The following is a 20660-nucleotide window of genomic DNA, read 5'->3' on the forward strand; positions in this document are numbered from 1 at the left end:
CGTGCATGCTTCCAAAATTGGGGATTCAAAGTCAATCTTGAAAAACCCCTAAACTATTACAATCATTTTACGAATTTTATATATGAAGTACTACTTAGTGTTGACAAAAAGCCTTAAAACTATCATAAACTCATATTAAAATATCTCTCGGAGGAATATGACATGTGAATATTATGTTTGACAAACTTAATTTCAAAGAGTTCCAAGTGGTACTACACATGCTTTTTTTTTCTTCCTTTTTTGAGTGAATAAGTTTTGGAAGAACTCTAAACTATCATTGTTTTGCAACTTTCATATCTAAAATTATCAGGTGTTTACATAATCACCCCCAAATCATACTATGAAATTATTGTGCTAGGTGGAGTACTCATTTTGAAAACTTTTTTCATCTCACACACGCCTCTTAATAAGTTATCTCAAATATTTTACTCTCTTGATCCAAAATAATTGATGTTTTAGCCTCTAAAAATGGTCTTAAATATTGATATTTCACAAAATCAAGGTCTTTAATTATGTCAACTTAAAAGGAAAAGATCTTTCGGAAACGATCTCTCTATCTCCATGAGATAGTGATAAGGTTTGCATATACTTTACCTTCTCCATACTCCACTTAGTGGAATTTCACTAAATATGTTGTTGTTGTCATCATCGTCTCCCATCATTAAAAATTTCAAGAACTTGCAATGTTAGAGGGAATTTAGAAAACTTAATTCGCCCGTAGAAGAAGAATCATTTGTAAATTTATTCCTGTACAAGTTGATGCTTTGAATATGTTGGAAATTTATTCCAAGATCAATTGGTTATTTCCTCTTAACATGTTAGATTGGATCGACTCGTAACTCATTGTGTGTTACTATTTGAAAGATCAATATTTTAAATTTATTGCTCACAAGTAGAAATTAGAACTAGGAAATACAAACATGAAGTTTAGCGTATAATATATCTTAATTAATAAAAGAAAAATTATTTGCATGCATAATATTTGTTTATTCTTTATTTTTTCTTCATTTAGAATGATATATAGTTAATAAGTAATTCTATTATTTATATTCCATCAATGTAAAGTTTGTTTATGAAAGTTTTATTCATATACAATACATATATAGTTATATGTCAAATTCATTTCTTAGTCTACATACTTTTACTTTATTTCAATATTCATTTCATTCATTGATCTTTCTCTTTGCATTCTCAAATAGATTTAATGATTCGATTACTGCAAGCAATTAATGTATATTTACTTTTTCATCACCAAATTACCACCCTGATTTTTCTTACAATATGAACAATACTAAATGAAAAACATTCCACATTAAGAAAGAGTGATAGTAGTGTTGTTTGACGATTGTTCCTTGATTTAGATAAAAATCAATGAAATTGAGTCCCTCTAGAAAAAGTAAATAAAAAAACTAAATGAAAATTGTGGCAAATGGAAAAAGCAATTTTCATTCAGAAAGTGGTAATCAGCCAATAATTACAACATTAACAAGTAGTAGTTATAATACAAAAGGATCTTACAAATCGTTAATATGTTTCCAAAAAAAAAAAAACCCAAGAAATTTACAACCCATGGCAGGAACTAGAGAGACTCACAAATAGAGAAATAATTACAAATAACTCACTCATATAGTTTCAGATACGGAATGTGAGCAATTTTGTGCCAGTCTTCTCCTATTCCCTTTTCACACCGCTTTTCCAGTGTTGGACTGCGACTAATGCTTAAACTTGTGAGGGCTGTTAGGTGCTGCAATCCCTCCGGTAAACATTTTAGCATCTCACAGTAAAAAATAGATAACTCTGTAAGTGAAGTCAAACCTTTCACTCCTTCCTCGGGGAGACTCTCTAGTTCATAACAACTTTCAATTTCCAGACTCTTCAAAGCATTGAGACTAGCCAGGCTGCTAGGCAGCTCTTTGAGATTGCAGAGCCCAGAGATTTTCAAGTATTTGAGATTCGCAAGGCTTTTCAACATCTCTTCTGGGAGGGAAGTGGCTTTGATGATACTGCTAATGTGGAGGTAAGTAAGAGCGCAAAGATTGGATATGGAGTTCAAACTTGTTGCATCTGCCTCCCCAAAAATTACCAATTTCCTGACAGAAGAAAGGGTCGGAATAACAAACATAGGGCAATTATCAGTATCCATCTCTTCAAGCACAGGGAATTGCTCTTCTCCTCCCTTTTTGAGCAATCCTTTCAGATTACGGAAGTCCCATATACTAAGTTTTCTCAGGGATGGAAACCATCTTCTTGTGGAGACATCATCCTCTTCAACATACTCCACCTCCCCAGACCCATTTGCTAACACTAGACTTTCTAGACAAGGCAAATCACCAAAGGGTGGTAAGCATGAGCAGTTTTCGCAACCTTCAATTCTAATAGAGACGACTCTTTTCAAAACTGAGTGATTCATCCAGTCTGGGAGACGGAATCCTCTGAAGTCAATGATTGTTAAAGAAGTCAGATTGGGGTGTGGTTTGAGGGCTTCAAGCACATCTGTTTCATGTAAACAATATGGTCCATATTTATACCAACTCATCCTTAAAGAGTGCAGATTTTCTTTTGCAGATAAGTTGGCCTCTTTTGCCTCTGTATCCTTCTTCACTCTCTCAAGGTGTGTGATTGAAATTGTGCCATGGAGATCCAGGTTTCGTAGTTCACCAAGTTGACAACCTTTCTTCCTTCCCACAACAAAGTAACTTAGAGTCTTAAGGCATGTCAAAGATCCTATCCTTGGTGGCATACAAGTCAATGGACAACCATCAAGTAAAAGATTTCGGAGACTACCAAGTTTACTTGTTTGTTTTGGCAAACAAGAAAGTGACCAGCAGTCATGTAAATCAAGAGTCTGCAGATTTTGAAGCTTGCATAACTGCTTTGGAAGACTACGAATTCTAAGATTGCTAGACAAGTTTAGGTATCTTAAATGTACTAGATCTCCAATGGAAGACGGTAGCTGCTCCAGCTCAAGTTCTATGTAACTTAGATTAAGTACCCACAACAAGACAAAATTTTGCAAGAGAGGAGGAGAGTAAGGAGACACGATTTCAGCTAAACCAATGGACATCATATATGGGTAATATTTTACACTTACTTGGCGGATATTGCTGCTTGATGTGCTTGCCGAAAACAGAGATGTCGCCAAATCATGAATGAGATCATGCATCTTGAAATAAGTATTACCAGATTTTACTTCAATCTCTTGGAAGAAAGACCTCAAGTATAATTCATTCCATACTTCATTACCTACATACTCTAGCTCCAAGTTTCCTTTCGATAAAAGGAAACCATGTGCCATCCAGAGAGAGATTAGATTTTCCTTTTCCATTTCGGTATCCTTTGGGAATACTGCACAATAATGTAAAGCATTGTCTCAAATCAAGTGGAAGGTGATGGTAACTAAGTCGCAGGGCAGGCAGAATAGAACTTTCATCTAGAGGCAACTTCCAAATCTCACTATCTCTCACATGTTCCCATTCTCTTTCTTCTCTCTTGAATTGCAAAATACCTCCCAGAGTCTTGGCTGCTAGAGGCACACCACCACATTTTTTCACTATCTCCTTTCCGATAACCACAAGGTTAGGATTTATTTCTTCTTGGTGTCCCAATGCACGTTGCATGAACAACAACCAACAATTTGCTTGAGACAGATTTGACAATTCATATGGTTGCAATGTTCCCATAATTGATCCAACCTTTTCAAGACGAGTAGTGGTTAGAACAGAAGCACCACTTGCTCCAACCTTCAAGACTGCTCTTAAATTAGCCCACTTCTCTGGATCTTCATTCCAAACATCATCTAAGATGAGTAGGTATCTTTTCCATTCAGCAACTCCTGAAGCTTCTTTTGAAGTGGAGCCAAGTCCATGTCACCAAGTAGTGGCCTTCCTTCAGCAGATTCTAGAATTGCCTTTATCAACCTCTTCTCATTAAAATTGTCCGAGACACAAATCCATATTTTGGGATTAAAATGCTCAATCACTCTCTGATCATTGAAGACCATTTGGGCAAGAGTAGTCTTTCCTAGTCCCCCCATACCAACTATTGGGAGGACCGAAAGTTGTTGGGCATCACTAACATAGTTTATCAGGATTTTCACTATCTCATCTTCCTCTTTGTCCCTTCTATAAACTTGTGGTTCAGTTAAAATAGAACCTGGTCCAAGCAATGTCCACACGAGAATATTGTTACATTCCAGATCATTAGGAATCGGCAGAACATAGAGAATAATATATGCACGCCTTAAAGAGATATAGATGAGCTTGAGGAGCAGGAGACATGAGAAAATCATGCTGAGTTCCACTTGTCAAAAAGTCCTAAAACACATTTTGAAGTTTCTCTTTTTCTTCTGCAATCATTTTTCAGAATCTGATATGAACCAGTAACTAAAACAAATTATTTTTAATTTGTTGCCGTCATTTTAAAAAGTGATATATACTCGAGCATCAAGGACGTACTTCTACTGTATTGTAATTACTATTTTTGTCATTTTCAAATTGACGACTGGTCAGATTTTGTTTTTTTAATTAATACCACAATGAATGGTGGAGGGTTTGGCTAGACTCAACCTGTTGATAAATCATTTTTTTTTCACCTTTCGTCTAGAAGACAAAAGGAGGATCACGATTTCACCCTTATGCAAGTAATGTCCACAGTTGATGCCTAGACTATCGAGTAGTGGCACGTAAAGTTCTTCTACAATCTTCTTAAAAACTTTAAGAAAAAAGGCACAAACTCTGTAGACAGAAAATAAGTTGTATATCTATCATCAAAGGTAGTGAAGGGTTAGACACTTGAGACAAATATTTAGGGAAAATCTTTGAAACTTCCCCTCACCCCTAAAACAGACATGAATCTGATAATTGCCGAAAAATGAATATAAACAAAGTTTGTTGTAATACTAATTTAAGATGAGCACCTGTTTCCTGTCTAGCAGCTTGTCTCTCTAACAACTTTTCCTGTAAATGAATATCCATTCTTTCCTTAGCAATTGCATCTAGTTTTTCCATCATCTCTTTCATCCTTTTCCCAATCTTGTGACGGAAAGTGATAATCCCCGGATGACAACGCCCTAGTTGATACTGCTTGAGTCTTGCTGCCTCATATTTACATTCGTCCAATATGTCATCAACTTTATATGCAGCAGCATTGAGTTTCTGCAACCAGTTTTTAATTGCCTTGTCCTTGAGTTGCTTCTTTTGAGCATCTTCAAGCACCGCTTGGATTGTAGAAAACCCGCTCGAAAGATTTTCAAACTCATTTTCAAAACCGAAAAGCAATGAAAGTTCCCCTTCAAGGAAAGAAGTGATGTTGTCAATCAGAATTTGAAGGAAAGCTTCTGCCATATATATGTTTAGAGTGGAATTGTACAAATTAAAGTTGATGAGTAAACAAAAATTTACTGCTTTGTGTTTCATAAATTACTTGTAATAAATACATTAATGGGAGTATGTATATATACTTTTCGTGTAACGGAATACTTTGCTTTCACTTTATGATCTGTATGCCAAAGTCTTCTACAGAATCACAAGACTGCTCTCTGTACTCCACATGTATTTGAATATGTTTGTTTCGAACACATGAGCACTATCTCATTCCAAGCATCTGAAACTACTAGGCTATAACAGTATGTTGTGTTAAGGGTATCCAAAATATATTATTTAATCATTTCGTGCATCATTTTACTTGTATATATGGTATTTTTTCCGATGAAGGGTGTCCAGTGACCACCATGTAGCTACGCCACAGGTAATGCCTCAGAATATTAGAAAACAAATTTGGAAAACCTTGTTGTTTGGAAAGGTATATAAGTTGTGTTAGTGAAAAACTTACAAAAATACAAGATTACAATTAAAAATAAAAAAAATGAGAAATAAATCTCTTCAGGCTGAGGTACGGATATCTCGCTCTCTTTAAGGAGATTCAAGCCCACTGCAGCAAATGTTTTCACTGGTCCAGCAGTAATCCTTCTTGACTTGTCCTCTCCAGGATACAACAGCCTAATCACAATATATAACTCAACAACTCTGGACAAGAGTTGAGTCCAAAGCTCCACAAAAAAGAACACCTCCCTTCAACTAATAAGAACTCTCTTTTTGACAAACTTTTGCACTCTATATTTTTCTCTTTTATGTTGTGTGTAACAAACCAAATGAAGACCACCACTATTTATACTAGAAGAAGTCTTCCTAGCAATGAATAGGAAGATAATAGTGTAGTAAATAGTGAAGATAATGGTCTTAGGAGTTACATAGGTTACAAGGTGTAATGGAGGAATAAAAGAATGAAATAAAGAAACCCTAAGCCACCAACGGCTTGCTGCTGCACCAAAAACTTTGTAACATATGCACTAACTCCATTTGGAGTAATGCTGAATAGCACTAATGCAGTAGTTATGATATGCAACGGCAGCAAACTGAAAAACCACTAATGGTTGGCAGCAACGGCTATCCTAAGTTTTTAGCAAATTAATATACAAAATATTAATATTAAAATGCTAATAAACCAACAAGTTGCTTTGAGAATTGTTAATGCAGATTCAATGGAACAGTAATATTGATGAACAATAATCAATGGAACAGTAGAAAAAGGGGAAATTCAGGGAATAGAAAATGAGGAAGACAACTAGTTGCTAAGCTAACTTACAACTAAGAGATATATGGCAAAACAAGATAATCCCATTTCATTTTCATCAGTACAATATATATAGGACCACAACCCTAGCTGATTCATAGAGTATGCTTGCAACAGTGTCCTCACCTACTACTGCTTCTGACAGAGCTATGCCAGCTCATACAAAGATGACTAAAGTGCAATTAAACAAAATATAATACTACTACTTCAGGGATTAAAGTGCTAACTTAACAACTTCAGCCACTTTCATTCTGCATCATTCCTCCATCCTTACGAACTTCCTTGTCCTCAAGGAAGAACTCTGGGAACCTGATCTTCATAGCCGTAAAATCTTCCCATGTAGCTTGCTCTTTGGACATCTCCTTCCACTGAATCAGAACCTGAACCACTGCCTTATTTCCTTTCTTAATCATTCTTCTTCCTTCAATGCTCTGGGGCTCCACACAAAAGGGGCTTGCTATGTCAATGATTGGTGGATGATGGGTAGTGTCTGGTAGTTGATGGCATAACTTCAACTGAGACACATGTATAGTGGGATGGATGGCGACATGAGCTGGTAGAGATAGCTTGTATGCTACTGTTCCAATCTTTTCTAAGATCTGATAGGGTCCATAAAACTTTGCTGACAGTTTATTGAATGCTTGTTGAGACACTGTCACTTGTCTATAGGGCTGAATCTTCAAATACACCCAATCCCCTACCTTCAATTGCCTATCACTTCTATGTTTGTTAGCCAAAGACTGCATCCTTTGTTGAGCTCTGTGTAGATGGAAATTGAGAAGTTGAGCCTTAAATTCTCTGGTGATCAGACTCTTATCCACTTCTTCTTCAATAGCTTCCCCTGGTAGATATGGCAAATGGATAGGTGGAGCTTGACCATATAGTGCTTCATAAGGGGTGGTTTGTATAGCTGACTGGTAGGTGGAATTATACCACCATTCTGCTAGTGGCAAGTATAAAGCCCAGTCATGCTGACTATCTGAGCAATAGCACCTTAAATAAGTCTCCAATGTCCTGTTAAGGACTTCAGTTTGACCATCTGTTTGTGGATGGTAAGCTGAAGATGTGCTCAATGTTACTCCTTGTAATGAAAACAGTTCTTGCCAAAACCTACTAAAAAATATGGGATCCCTATCACTCACAATATTTTCTGGCATGCCATGGAGTTTGAACACCTGGTCCATGAATGTTTGAGCCACAGAAACAGCCGTGTAAGGATGGCTGAGTGCCATAAAATGGCCATACTTGGTCAATCTGTCTACCACCACAAGGATGGTGGTTTTCCCCTTAGACTTTGGAAGGCCATCAATGAAGTCCATGCTTATGCAAGACCATGAGGTCTTGGGAATAGCCAAAGGTTGTAAGAGGCCCGGAGTTGCTGAGGCATCATACTTACTTCTTTGACAAACTGAGCACTTCCTAACATATTCATTTACATCTTCTCTGAGATTCTTCCAATAGAAAAGAGTAGCCAGCCTTCTGTAGGTATTCTCCATTCCTGAGTGCCCCCCATTAGTGTTATCATGCCACAGTTGCATGATGTCCTTCCTTAGCTGTGCATCTGCTCCAATAACCAGCTTACCATACTTCCTTAGTTGTTGGTTGGTGTAAGTGTATCCCTTTACTGTTTCACCTTGCTCCTCCAGCTTCTGAATAAGAGATCTAAGCTCTTGGTCTTTGTTCCAAAGTTCCATGATCCTATGAAGCAAAGTGTGATCTGCAGGTGCTACTGAAATCATTAGCAATTCAGTATTCACTTGTCTTGATAGAGAATCGGCAGCCTTATTTTCCCTTCCCTTCTTATACTCTATTTCAAAATCAAACTGCATCAATTTTGCTATCCATTTCATCTGAGTCCCAGTATGAAGTTTTTGCTCCAGTAAAAACTTCAATGCTTTTTGATCTGTTCTGATTAAAAAATGTCTTCCCAGCAGATATTGTGACCACTTAGTCACGGCCATGACTAAAGCTAATAGCTCTTTGTCATACACAGATAAACCTTGATGCCTTGCAGAGAGCCCCTTGCTCAAATAAGCCAATGGATGTCCATCCTGCATCAATACTGCCCCTATACCGTAGTCACATGCATCTGTTTCGACTACAAACATCAATGTACTATTAGGCAAAGCTAGCACAGGAGCACTTACCAGTGCTAATTTCAACTTCTCAACAGCTGCAGTAGCCTTGTCACTCCAATGATACCCCTCCTTCTTCAAAAGATCAGTCAACGGCTTGCTAATGACCCCATAACCTTTGATGAACCTCCTATAGTAACCAGTTAATCCAAGAAAACCCCTCAACTCCTTTAGTGTTTTAGGTATTGGCCAATTTTTAACAGCTTCTATCTTTTTTGGATCAGTAGCTACACCCTCAGCAGAGATGAAATGACCTAAGTACTCCACCCTTGTTGCCCCAAATGAGCATTTAGCCTTCCTCACAAACAACTTATGTTGTACCAGCAAGTTGAAAGTGATTCTCAAATGCTGCAAATGTTCTTCCAAGCTCCTGCTGTAAACCAAAATGTCATCAAAAAAATACCAAAATAAACTTCCTTAGGTAATCTTTGAACACATGGTTCATTAACCCTTGAAAACTAGAAGGTGCATTAGTGAGACCAAAGGGCATCACTAAATACTCATAGTGTCCAGCATGTGTCCTGAAAGCAGTCTTCTGTACATCTTCCCTTGCCATCCTAATCTGATGATAGCCAGACCTAAGATCCAGTTTAGAGTAGATCCGTGAACCACCAAGTTCATCTAACAACTCTTCGATAATGGGGATGGGAAATTTATCTTTGATAGTCATCTTGTTGAGTGCCCTATAATCTACACACAACCTCCAAGACCCATCTTTCTTCCCTACCAATACCACTGGTGAAGCATAAGGACTAGAGCTTGGCCGCACAATGCCTTGATCCAACATTTCTTGCACCATCTGATCAAGGACATCTTTCTGTCCTGATGAGTACCTATAACACCTAGCATTGACTGGATTGCTACCTTGCTGCAAGGGAATCTTGTGGTCAAACACTCCTCTATGAGGTGGCAAGCCCTTGGGATCCTGAAAGAGTATCTGAAACTCCTTAGTTAATTCCAAGATAGGATTAGCACTAGCATCGGCCTGTGGTTCCTCTCGTTGTTCCTGATCAGTTGGCAATACCCTGATCATGAAAAGTTGACAGCCATTTTGGGCTAGCTTGTCCAACTTCTTGGCCTCCACAATTCTAGTTTTCTCTCTAGTACCTTGTATTACCACTTCCTTGCCTTGATACCAGAACCCAGCGTTAACTTCTGGAAGTTGAGTTTGATGTCTCCTAGAGGAAGCAACCACTGAACCCCCAAAATCATATCGCAAGAACCTAGTGACAGCAACAAAAAGTCATCCTGGAATGTGAGCCCTTGCATCATCCAAATGAAGTTTCTACAAACCTCATTAGTCTGTCTATTACCACCATCAGCTACATTCACAGACTGTGGTTTGATCAATTGTGTATCTCCCTGCAACTTCTTAATCAGCCTATCATCAAACGTTCAAATTTCAAAAATACATCTTTCTCAACTCAAAATCCCGCCCAAAATCCTAGTTTCATCTCCTACAAATACTACCTCATATCTTCAATGAAAGGGGACAGAAATACTCACAAGAACATCATCATACAAGGGCGAACTTATACATCACATTTAGCTATCATCATCCTTGGAACTCTTGCATTTTCTGTTTACTTTTCTTTAAAACTCATTTAGTTTGAAGTCCGAATCTGTTCATAACGAGAGAGTAGATTCAAAACCGATGACCTAGGTTCACTGCCCCGCAACAGGTGATATTCACCTTCCCATTCTCTCTGTTTCTTCATTACCGTGTTAAAATGTCTGCTCTCTTTGTTTCTCTATTACTGTATTAAACGTGATGCTTATTTGGAGAAGGTTATGTATATATAAAATGATCTCTGCTGGCTTTAGTCATAATAACAGTGTGGTTGGTTTTAGGATTACATATTTACATGAATTTAGTTGTTTGTTGTTTTAATATTTATCTGGTGATTTTATAATAATAAGGAATTTGTAGTTTATTTTATTTTTTCCTAAACAGAAGCTTGTTTTAAAAGGATTTTCATCATTTTTCTTCGTTATAGATCACGTCTTTTGATATCATTTTAGCTCTGTTTCATGTTTGCGAGAACACTATCTTAGACCTTTGGTGCATATTTGGTTAACATAAGCTTGTGTATAAGTTGTCATTTTTAAGAGAATGTCATAAAATTCGCCAAGACTCATGCATTATATTCCATTGTTCATGCTTAACAAAAATGATATTTCGTTAAAAATATAAATTTGCTGCGTTTGAGATTTAACTTGTGCTGAAAATAGTTTATTATGATTTAACTATTGTTAGTTAGTTTAAGAAAAAAAATCATCAATGCTAAATGAATGTCTCGTTTAGGTGTTTGTATATTTCTTGTTCCAAATAGTATATATGATGTATAGTTCTACTTGATCTTATATCTAATTTATTTAATATGACTTAAAGTCGAATTGTTTTACTAATCTCTTTACTCTCGTTTTATTTGCATGAACTTTTCCGGAGCAAAAATAGAGTCTTCATTCGGGACTCTAGCAAAATTCGAGTCTCATGACTCAACACCATCATACCCGCACATGGAGTCTATGATATCTCAAACTATCTAAGTAGCAAACCAAGCAAATTTACCTGGGACTATCTTCTATAGTTTATATTTTAGCATTATTTATTTCTATGTGTTTTCCTTTACATGTTTAACTTGTGTGATTTGGATATGTTTTAATTTTGTTTTTTTTCATGAATGACTAACGTAGAAGAAATGAGCATGTTAGACATAATCACTTAGTTATTAACAATTTGGTTATTAATAAATTATTTTATTCTATGTAATAATAGCTTTCCATTTTCAAAAGATTTCCAAAAGGAATCAACTTTTGTTTTCAAATTGAATTCTTTCAAAAAAAAACATTCTTAAAATATACAAATCTCTGTAAGTATAAATCAGATTTTATATTCTATTTTTTTTAAGTCATAGACTTTGGAGGCATTACTTATTTTCCAACAAACAAGTTCAAATGTCTAAAAAACTATTTTTTCTTTGTACGTTTTCAACAAGACAATTCTCCACATAGTATTTTCAAGAAATGACTTTAAAGTTATTTGACATTTAGTATTTCAAACATTTTTTATATCTTCACACCTTAGCCTAGTTAAGTAATCAAGTTCGGCCGGTTAACCGTTTTTAATGGGTCTTAAAGGATGCCTCACCCCCTTCCCTTTAGATTAATTGAACCCTTACCTAGAATCTCATGTTTAGTAGACCTTAAAATGAAGTTAACTTTAGACAATGACTTTAATCAATTTAGGTGTCCTAATTCGCCGTAATAATTAGGTGGCGACTTCTTGATTTAGTCAATTAACTTTAGAAATCTCCAAAATGTTGTACACTATTTTGACCCAATTAAAATGGGGTATAACATTAGTATAGCCCATGATTCTAAGTGTGTTGAACCCATGGATTCCATTAAGAGCATGTACAGATATTTCACAATTCTGTTCATGTCCCTCCTCCTCTTCATAGTTATCATGATCCTCCTGCACTTCTAACATTTGGTCTTCCTCCCCATCTTCAGCCACCTCTAACAAATATAGTTGTTTGTTAGAGCTGCACTTATGACCAGGCACAAACTTCTCATCACAGAAGAAACACAGACCCTTCTGCCTTTTCTCACTCATCTCAGTAGGTGTGAGCCTTCTTGAAGTCTTCCTGTTCAGACTCACAGATGAGTCCTTAAATGGTTGGCCTTCTCGTTTGCTTCCTGCTCCCTTGGAAAATGAATTATAGTTCCCTGCCCTTGACTGAGAACCCCCTGCAACATATAGAGATGATCTAGTCAACTTCAACTGGGCATTTACCTGAGCCTCAGTGTTTCTTGCTAACTGGTAAGCTTGTGGTAAGGAACAGGGCCTATGATTCTTAACAGTAAATCCAATCTCAGGTTTCAAACCAGTGATAAAAGCACTAATAGCATACTCAGGGAGAATAACCAATCTGGTCATAATCCTATCAAACTCCTTTTGATACTCATCAACCATACCAACCTGCTTGACTAGTTTAAGTTCAGACATAGGATCAGTATACTCAGCCCCAAATCTGTCCATTAGAGCATAAACATACTCCTCCCAAGCAGGGTAAGGTAAGTGAGATCTACTTTTCAGATAAGCCAGATGCCATTCTATAGCTATATCATCAAAATGAATGGATGCTACCTTAACCTTCTGATTATAAGCTACTTCATCCATCGAAAAGTATTGTTCCACCTTACACAACCATGCTCTAAGGTTAGTTCCATTAAACCTAGGAAATTCCATTTTGGTGAACCTGGTCATTGATTGGTTTCCTGAGCAGTTTCCAGGTGATGCTCCAAATGATACCCCTCCCTGAGGTCCTGCAACATGTGGTCCTTGATTCATCCCTTGTGAAGCATGTCCTTGAGGTGTGGTTGTTTCCATATTAGCTTGAAAAGGAGGCACAGACCCCCACCCCAAAGGATTCATTCCTGGTGATTGTTGCATTCGATAGTTCTGATTCATCCAAGCTACAGGGTTCCCAGATGGAGTATAGATGTCTCCACCACCCTCTGTTACTTCTGCTCTTTTTCCTTTATCTGTCATCCTTGTTGCCTCTAGAGATTCCTTTAAGACTGCAAAGGATTTTTCATGATGATCCTCCATTTGAGTTTGCCTCATGGAGACATTAGCCATCTCTAGAGTTATCCTCTCTAACATTGATTTGATCTCAGTCATATCAGTAGCCATGATAACACCCACAAAGCTCAAGACTATGCTCTGATACCAAATAATGCAGATTCAATGGAACAGTAATATTGATGAACAATAATCAATGGAACAGTAGAAAAAGGGGAAATTCAGGGAATAGAAAATGAGGAAGACAACTAGTTGCTAAGCTAACTTACAACTAAGAGATATATGGCAAAACAAGATAATCCCATTTCATTTTCATCAGTACAATATATATAGGACCACAACCCTAGCTGATTCATAGAGTATGCTTGCAACAGTGTCCTCACCTACTACTGCTTCTGACAGAGCTATGCCAGCTCATACAAAGATGACTAAAGTGCAATTAAACAAAATATAATACTACTACTTCAGGGATTAAAGTGCTAACTTAACAACTTTAGCCACTTTCATTCTGCATCAATTGTGGAACAATTATTTAACTAGTAGTGTTAAGAGTAGATGTCTTCAAATTCTTTACTTTTGGCGTACGGCAAGTATCACTTTCTCGCAAATTACTGGAGCTGTTTGACCATGAAAATTATTCACTTTTTTTCCATTTTGGATGTGTTTGGTATGAAGGAAAATGTTTAGTCATTTGTGCATTCAAATTGATTTGAAGCATCTCTCTTTAGAAGTAACATAGGCATCTACTGACCTAAAAATTGAGTTTGGATCTTGTTGGTCATGCTTTGATTTGGTAAAATTGAGGATCTATCATTTTTAATTTTGCAAAAAGAAGTCATGCTTGGCGTGAAGATTGTTCCATATCATGTGAAAGGGTCATATTGAAGTTTACAGAATAAGGAAAAAAAAGTTTGAAATATATCTGAACTTTGACCGAAATTGCTATAACAATTCCGAACTTTGGAAAGAACGTTTTACTCCTGCACTATTTAACAGTGTATTTTAAAGGTATATATGTGCCCACATGGACATCATAAATATTGTATCATTATAAATAGTAACGTGCCCACGTGGTCACATATATACCTTTAAAATACACTAAATAGTGTAGGTGGATAATAGGTCTTGCTCAAAGTTTGGGATTATAACAACAATTTCACTCAAAATTTGGATATGTTTCAAACCCTTTTTCCCAAAGAATAACTAGTTATTACTATTGTTGACTAGTGAATTAACATAAAATTATGTGTATTTGAAAGTTTGTAAACATAAATAATTATTTATATTAGAAACATGGAGATATGTGATTTATCAATGCAACATCTTAGGATATTTCGATATGAACTATAATTTTCTCATTTATAGTAAACTTGAAAGAAAATTTGAGAAATTTTGATAATTTTCACAATTTGTGTGTTTCCAGGTTTATGAAAACTAAAAATGCAACTTAAAAAGTTCAAATTACATGTCCATACAAAACTTTAACTTCATATCTATTTTATTTTGGATCATAATTTCATATTACATGCCTAAACATGGCCTTATATAGCCAGTTTGGTTCTCTCTTTTTTTCCGCTTAAAACTAAAATCAAATCAATTTTTGTCAGTTTTTTAAAGTTGAAAAATTATAATCAAACCAAACCAAACCAAACCAAAAGGTACCGGTCTTTTTTTATTCTTCGATTTGATTTGATTTTCCGTGAATACCGGAATCTTAAGCAACTTTGATCGTTGATTTGTCGTTATTGAGAGTCCGACGGTATCATTTTTTAAATTCCTCCTTATATATATGCAACTTGCATTTTTTGTCAAATATAATCATTGTTAAAAATATTTAATGTTGAATTAACATCCATCTTTATTATATCACATTTTTTGTGACATGCACCAAAATGAGAAAAACGACCTCTTCAAAGATTTATTTTATATTAGACTAGTTAATCGAAAAATTAGATCAAATGCACTAAAAATAAATAATATGAGGAATCTGTTTGAGGGATTGCAGTGTCCCCCAACGACCAAGTCTTATTTTTGATAGAGCACGCCATTGATTGGTCTATTGGCAAAGAAAACTCGGAAACTAATGAATTTGTTTTATCCTCTTGACATTTATTATGTTATCACAACGACTTGTTAATTTGAACTGCATAAAATTTTTTGTTTGAACTTCATATACTAAAATTCTAAACAAGAACTCGAAACTTGAAATGAATTCAACATTTAAATCAGTAGATAATTATTGATTGAATACATTACATGTTAGATTCATTAATTTGACCGTAACAATTGACATTCTTTTGTCAAGCATCTATTCTGGGGAGGTTATACATAGACATTCGAATAATGACATTATACTATAGCCTAAAACTACATAAAAAAATGTCAAGTAAATTATTAAACTATCACTACAGAATTCCACAACCAATGGTTTCCCTTTAGCAATGAATTGCAGTCAAGTTCAGCAACTAGTTATTCTTTAAATATAATCCTTTCACATGGTGCAATCAATTTTTTATTATGTTGAACATGAGTTCTTTCTTCTTTCTCTTTTTTTTTTTTTTTGCAAAATTTAAAATGACAAGTCTTTTTTCTTTTCTTTTTTTATACAAAATATAAACTTATGGATCAAATTTTACATATTAAAATTTTGGAATTCCAAATTATTTTTTTTGGAGCATTTAAAATATAAAATTATGATTTTAAATCGCATATTCAAACACAACAAATTAAAATTATATATGTCCGAACGCCGGCTAAGAGTAATAGAAACAATGAATTAAAGATGGTGTGACACCTTTCAGGATAAAAGAAATATAATAGTGGCCACACATCCTTATAAACTTGATTTTAATTATATATATCTTCTTTTTTTTAATGAAAGATTCGAAAATATCATTTTCTTTATGGATATATACTTCTGTAATAGTCATACATATTCACAATTATTACACTAGTAACTAAAATAGTCTTTAGGAGTGTGTGGATTAGATATGTATGAGTAGAAATAATCCACACCTAACTTCAAATATTTAGAGAGAACTCTCTTCAATATTTTCCCTAAAGGTGATAACATAGTTTTGACAATAAGAGACTTAATTAATATGTAATACAAGTTTCTATTCATCTCCTTTAATGGATCATAGGTTGGTCAGTTAAGAACTCACATGTTCAGAAGATGTATCTTGCAGAGATATGGATATTGAGATGGGTGTATGGGTATACTAGGAGTGACAAGATTAGGAATGAGGTTATTTGGGAGAAGATGGGAGTAGCCTCTTTGGCTCATGACAAGATGAGGGAAGCAAGACTGATATGGTTTGAACATGTGCATGTGTGAAAAGTTGGATGTAGCGGGTACATGGAGGGGTAGGTTGAAAAAGTATTGGAGAGAGATGATTAGACAGGACATGACGCAACTTTATATTATCGATCAAGGACATGATTTTACACGTTAGATTCATTAATTTGACCGTAACAGTTGACATTCTTTTGTCAAGCATCTATTCTGGGGAGGTTATATATTGACATTCGAATGATGACATTATACTATACTAAAACTACATAAAAAATGTCAAAGTAAATTATTTAACTATCAATACAGAATTCCACAACCAATGGTTCCTTTTAGCAATGAATTGCAGTCAAGTTCAGCTAGCAATATACAAAAAAAAAAATGTTTCAAACATATTACATATACATGTTAATCATTGGTATTAATTAGATAAGTGTTGAAGCAATTAAAAGTATACACACAGTATATATAGATGGCGTTTGAAACGAAAAAACTTAGGCACAAATAGCTGTTAAAAGAAGTTGAACAAATCAAAATGGTTGCGAGGACTATGATAATAGCATTCCTAGTTTTGTTAACGTACCTCTCAGTTACTAATGCATCGAACATTACAACTGATGAGGCTGCTCTTTTATCTTTCAAAGCTCATATAACTTCAGAGCCCAATGAAATGTTGTCAAAAAACTGAACAAAAGGAACTCACATTTGCAATTGGATAGGCATATCTTGCAGTAAAAAGCATCAAAGAGTGACATCATTAGACCTCAAAAGCTTTGGATTTAGAGGTTCAATCGCAACAGATATTGGGAACCTCTCCTTCCTTAACTCTTTGGACATTGGAAACAACAGTTTCTATGGCCAAATCCCCGATGAAATAAATATTTGAAAATTTTCATATTAGATTCAGAACTAGTCGTTTAGCTAACTGTATCTTCTCATAGTTTAATAACGTCAATATGATACTTATATTACATTACTTATGTTGTGATTTACCAACATGTTGGAGATGATTTTGACAGTTTATTAAAGAATTTCAAGTTTTTATTGTTTGCACAAGTAACCAGCCATAAATTAAATTTTGAGATAAAAGTGATTTGTGTATCATGGCTTAAGTCGAAATTTCAAGTTTTTTCTCAAGTTATATATATGGCATTTTGTAAAAATTGGATATTGTGGATATTGATTTTATTCAAGTATTTTTAAAAATATATACAAATAATATGGGAGACACGCTCGCGCGTACCCAGAAACTAATATATAAAGAATCATGTCCGAAAAAATAAAATGAAGTTCTTCTGTCCGTGTTGAAAGGAAATGTATGTGTTTTTAAGCTCTCCTCTGACAGAGATGAAGACAAACCAACCCCACAGGAAAAGACAGATGTGAAACTGGCTAGCAGTTTCCATGAATATGCATACCAATTACCAAGTTAAATCCTTTATTAATAAAAAAAATAGAAACATTTCATATTTAAATTATTAGGTGCGCAACTTTTCTTCCTGAAGTATCATCAACTACCTCAACATCTTTGCTGATATATATCTAACTAGTGCATGTACTTGCCCATGCTTCGTGCGGGTATAAAAAGTTATTAAATATATTTTTAAATAAATTAATAAATTATACAATAAAAGAGAGAAATACAAATTAAATTATGATTTTGATATTATCTATTCAGAAAAATTGCTAAAAAAAATCTCATGTTGCATTTTCAATTTAAAATTGTTGATAAAAAAGACGAAAACATATAAATTGATATGAAGAGCTTCGGTTTATTATCATAGTGTCATACTAAATTCAATGATTCTTATAGAAATATTACTAGTTCAACCAATAATACTAAATCTATTTGATCGTAAATTACATGTCTTTTTTTTTTTATTTTTTATATAAATGACTCTATAATAAAAATAAACAAATCAAAATATATTTTAACAAAATAATGGTGAGAAAAAAATACTTGAATTATATTCGAACATTTGTGCACGAAATTCAAAAGTTAGAGATTTTTTTTCAATATTCGATGCTCGTACTGGCATTCATTTACTACATATTTGTGTCACATAAATCCATTAATATTAAAAAATTCTATTTAAACTTTCATTCTTATAGTATGCATTGCGAGAAGAGAGAATTAAATTGTTATAGTGAAACGCTGCCATTGAGGTTTTACTTTACAATAAAAATAAAATAAAATTAAATACATAATTTAATCGAATGGAGATTATCAAATAGTGACAAAGAAATAATTTTAAAAAAAGAATATGTGTATGCAACGTTGAATATGTAGAAAAAGACCAAGAGTTGAATAATTTTTTACAACACTAATACAATTATTCCTATTATTGTGGTAATTATTATACATGTCTCAAATAGATTTTTATAAGTGTCATTTTAAGGAGTTATAAATTTGAGCATTAAACAATTATTTGAAGGTTATGCATATGAAAGGTTAGGAGTTATAGACATTACTAAATTAATTAATATTTAAATTTATGTAATTGAAGAGGTATAAATTAAGAAGATGATGTTATAAAATAAAATAATTGAAAAGCATTAGAAAAATATAAAAAAAAAAACACAAAAAGATAAATAGGATCCTTGGCCATTGAGATGTGCCACATCACTTCTTTTTTATCTAGCTTTATATATATAATTTGGTAAGAATCTTTAGAAATGAAGAAAGGAGATGCATCATGTTTTTTTTAAAAAAGAAAAAAAAAATTATTTATTTGTGTGTGCGTGTTTATATGACATAAAAAATATTTTATTTTGTCATGTCAATTTTACTCTAATAATAAATTTAGTTGGGTGATTGTTAAAGGTAAAAGGTTTTAGTGATTTTATTGATACAAAATAAAGTTCAATGAGTTTGCTAGATAAATTCTTATAGATCAATGATCTTTTGTTTAAGAAGGTGAATTAACAGTTTTTTTAGTAAGTATATTACAGTTACAAACTATAGCTAATTTACAGTCGGATATAGTTATGTTGTATTGGAAATAGTTTAAATATACCTCCGTTTTGCTTTTGTTAACGAAGCAGCTCAAAGAAAAGAGATTCTCTTCTGTTCTGAATCTCCATTTGCTGCACTTGGATCCTTAATCCAATAACAAACAATTAACCTAACAGGCATGTTTATCAAATTAAACAACTGAGTGTAAATTTTGTCTAACAAAGAAAAAATGAGTCTATATGCATGTTTTCTCCCTGTTGGATTTCTTTCAGAGTGGAATAAAGTTGGAGCATAGAATTCCATCGTTCATTAAAGTACCAAGTTCAGCAGAAGTACGATAATGGAAAGTGATCAGAAACGACAAAAATGGAATAGAAACTTAATAGGCTGGAAGTGTGACAATATCATCCTCTAATAAAGCTACCAAATTTAATGTGGGTAATGAAGTATGAAAGAATTATACTTGAGGTCCTTTTTTCCAAGCGGTTGAAGTTAAATTTGGTAAAACTTATGAAAGAATTCATGATTTGGCTACATCTCTGTTAACAGCAAGCAACAATATCTGTGAAATGAAAGTAAAAGGATATTATTTTAAGGACATGGTGTCAATCGGTTTTGTTGAAGTTGTGTCTTCCTACTCTCCTTTGCTCTTGAAAAAGTTCGTCGCGTTGAGGGTTCTTAATCTAAGTAACATATAACTTAAGCGGTTACCATCTTCCATTGGTGATCTAGTACATTTAAGATACCTAAACTTGTCTTCGTAGTCTTCCAAAGCAGTTATGCAAGCTTCAAAAATCTGCACACTCTTGGGGTGTGTTTGGTATGAAGGAAAATGTTTTCCATGGAAAATGTTTTCTTAGAAAATGTTTTCCTGGAAAACAAGTTGATTTTTGACTTATTTTCTCATGTTTGGTTGGTAAGTAGAAAATATTTTCCGAAAAAGATTTTTAGTGTTAGATTTATGCATGAAAAAATATTTTTGAGAAATATCTTTTATTTTTACTAGAGTAGAAAATAATTTTTGAAATTGAAAATATTTTTTAAAAACAAACTTAA

The 20660-nt window shown here is 34.2% G+C and overlaps 1 pseudogene; it reads right to left on the reverse strand.

Annotated features, from left to right (window-relative positions):
• Positions 1–1582: 1582 nt before the first annotated feature.
• On the reverse strand, positions 1583–5342 carry LOC102590093 (putative disease resistance protein RGA1; annotated as a pseudogene).
• Positions 5343–20660: the final 15318 nt, after the last annotated feature.

The sequence above is a fragment of the Solanum tuberosum genome, unplaced genomic scaffold, assembly GCF_000226075.1.
Source record: "Solanum tuberosum cultivar DM 1-3 516 R44 unplaced genomic scaffold, SolTub_3.0 scf00683, whole genome shotgun sequence".
In the NCBI taxonomy this organism is placed as follows: domain Eukaryota; kingdom Viridiplantae; phylum Streptophyta; class Magnoliopsida; order Solanales; family Solanaceae; genus Solanum; species Solanum tuberosum.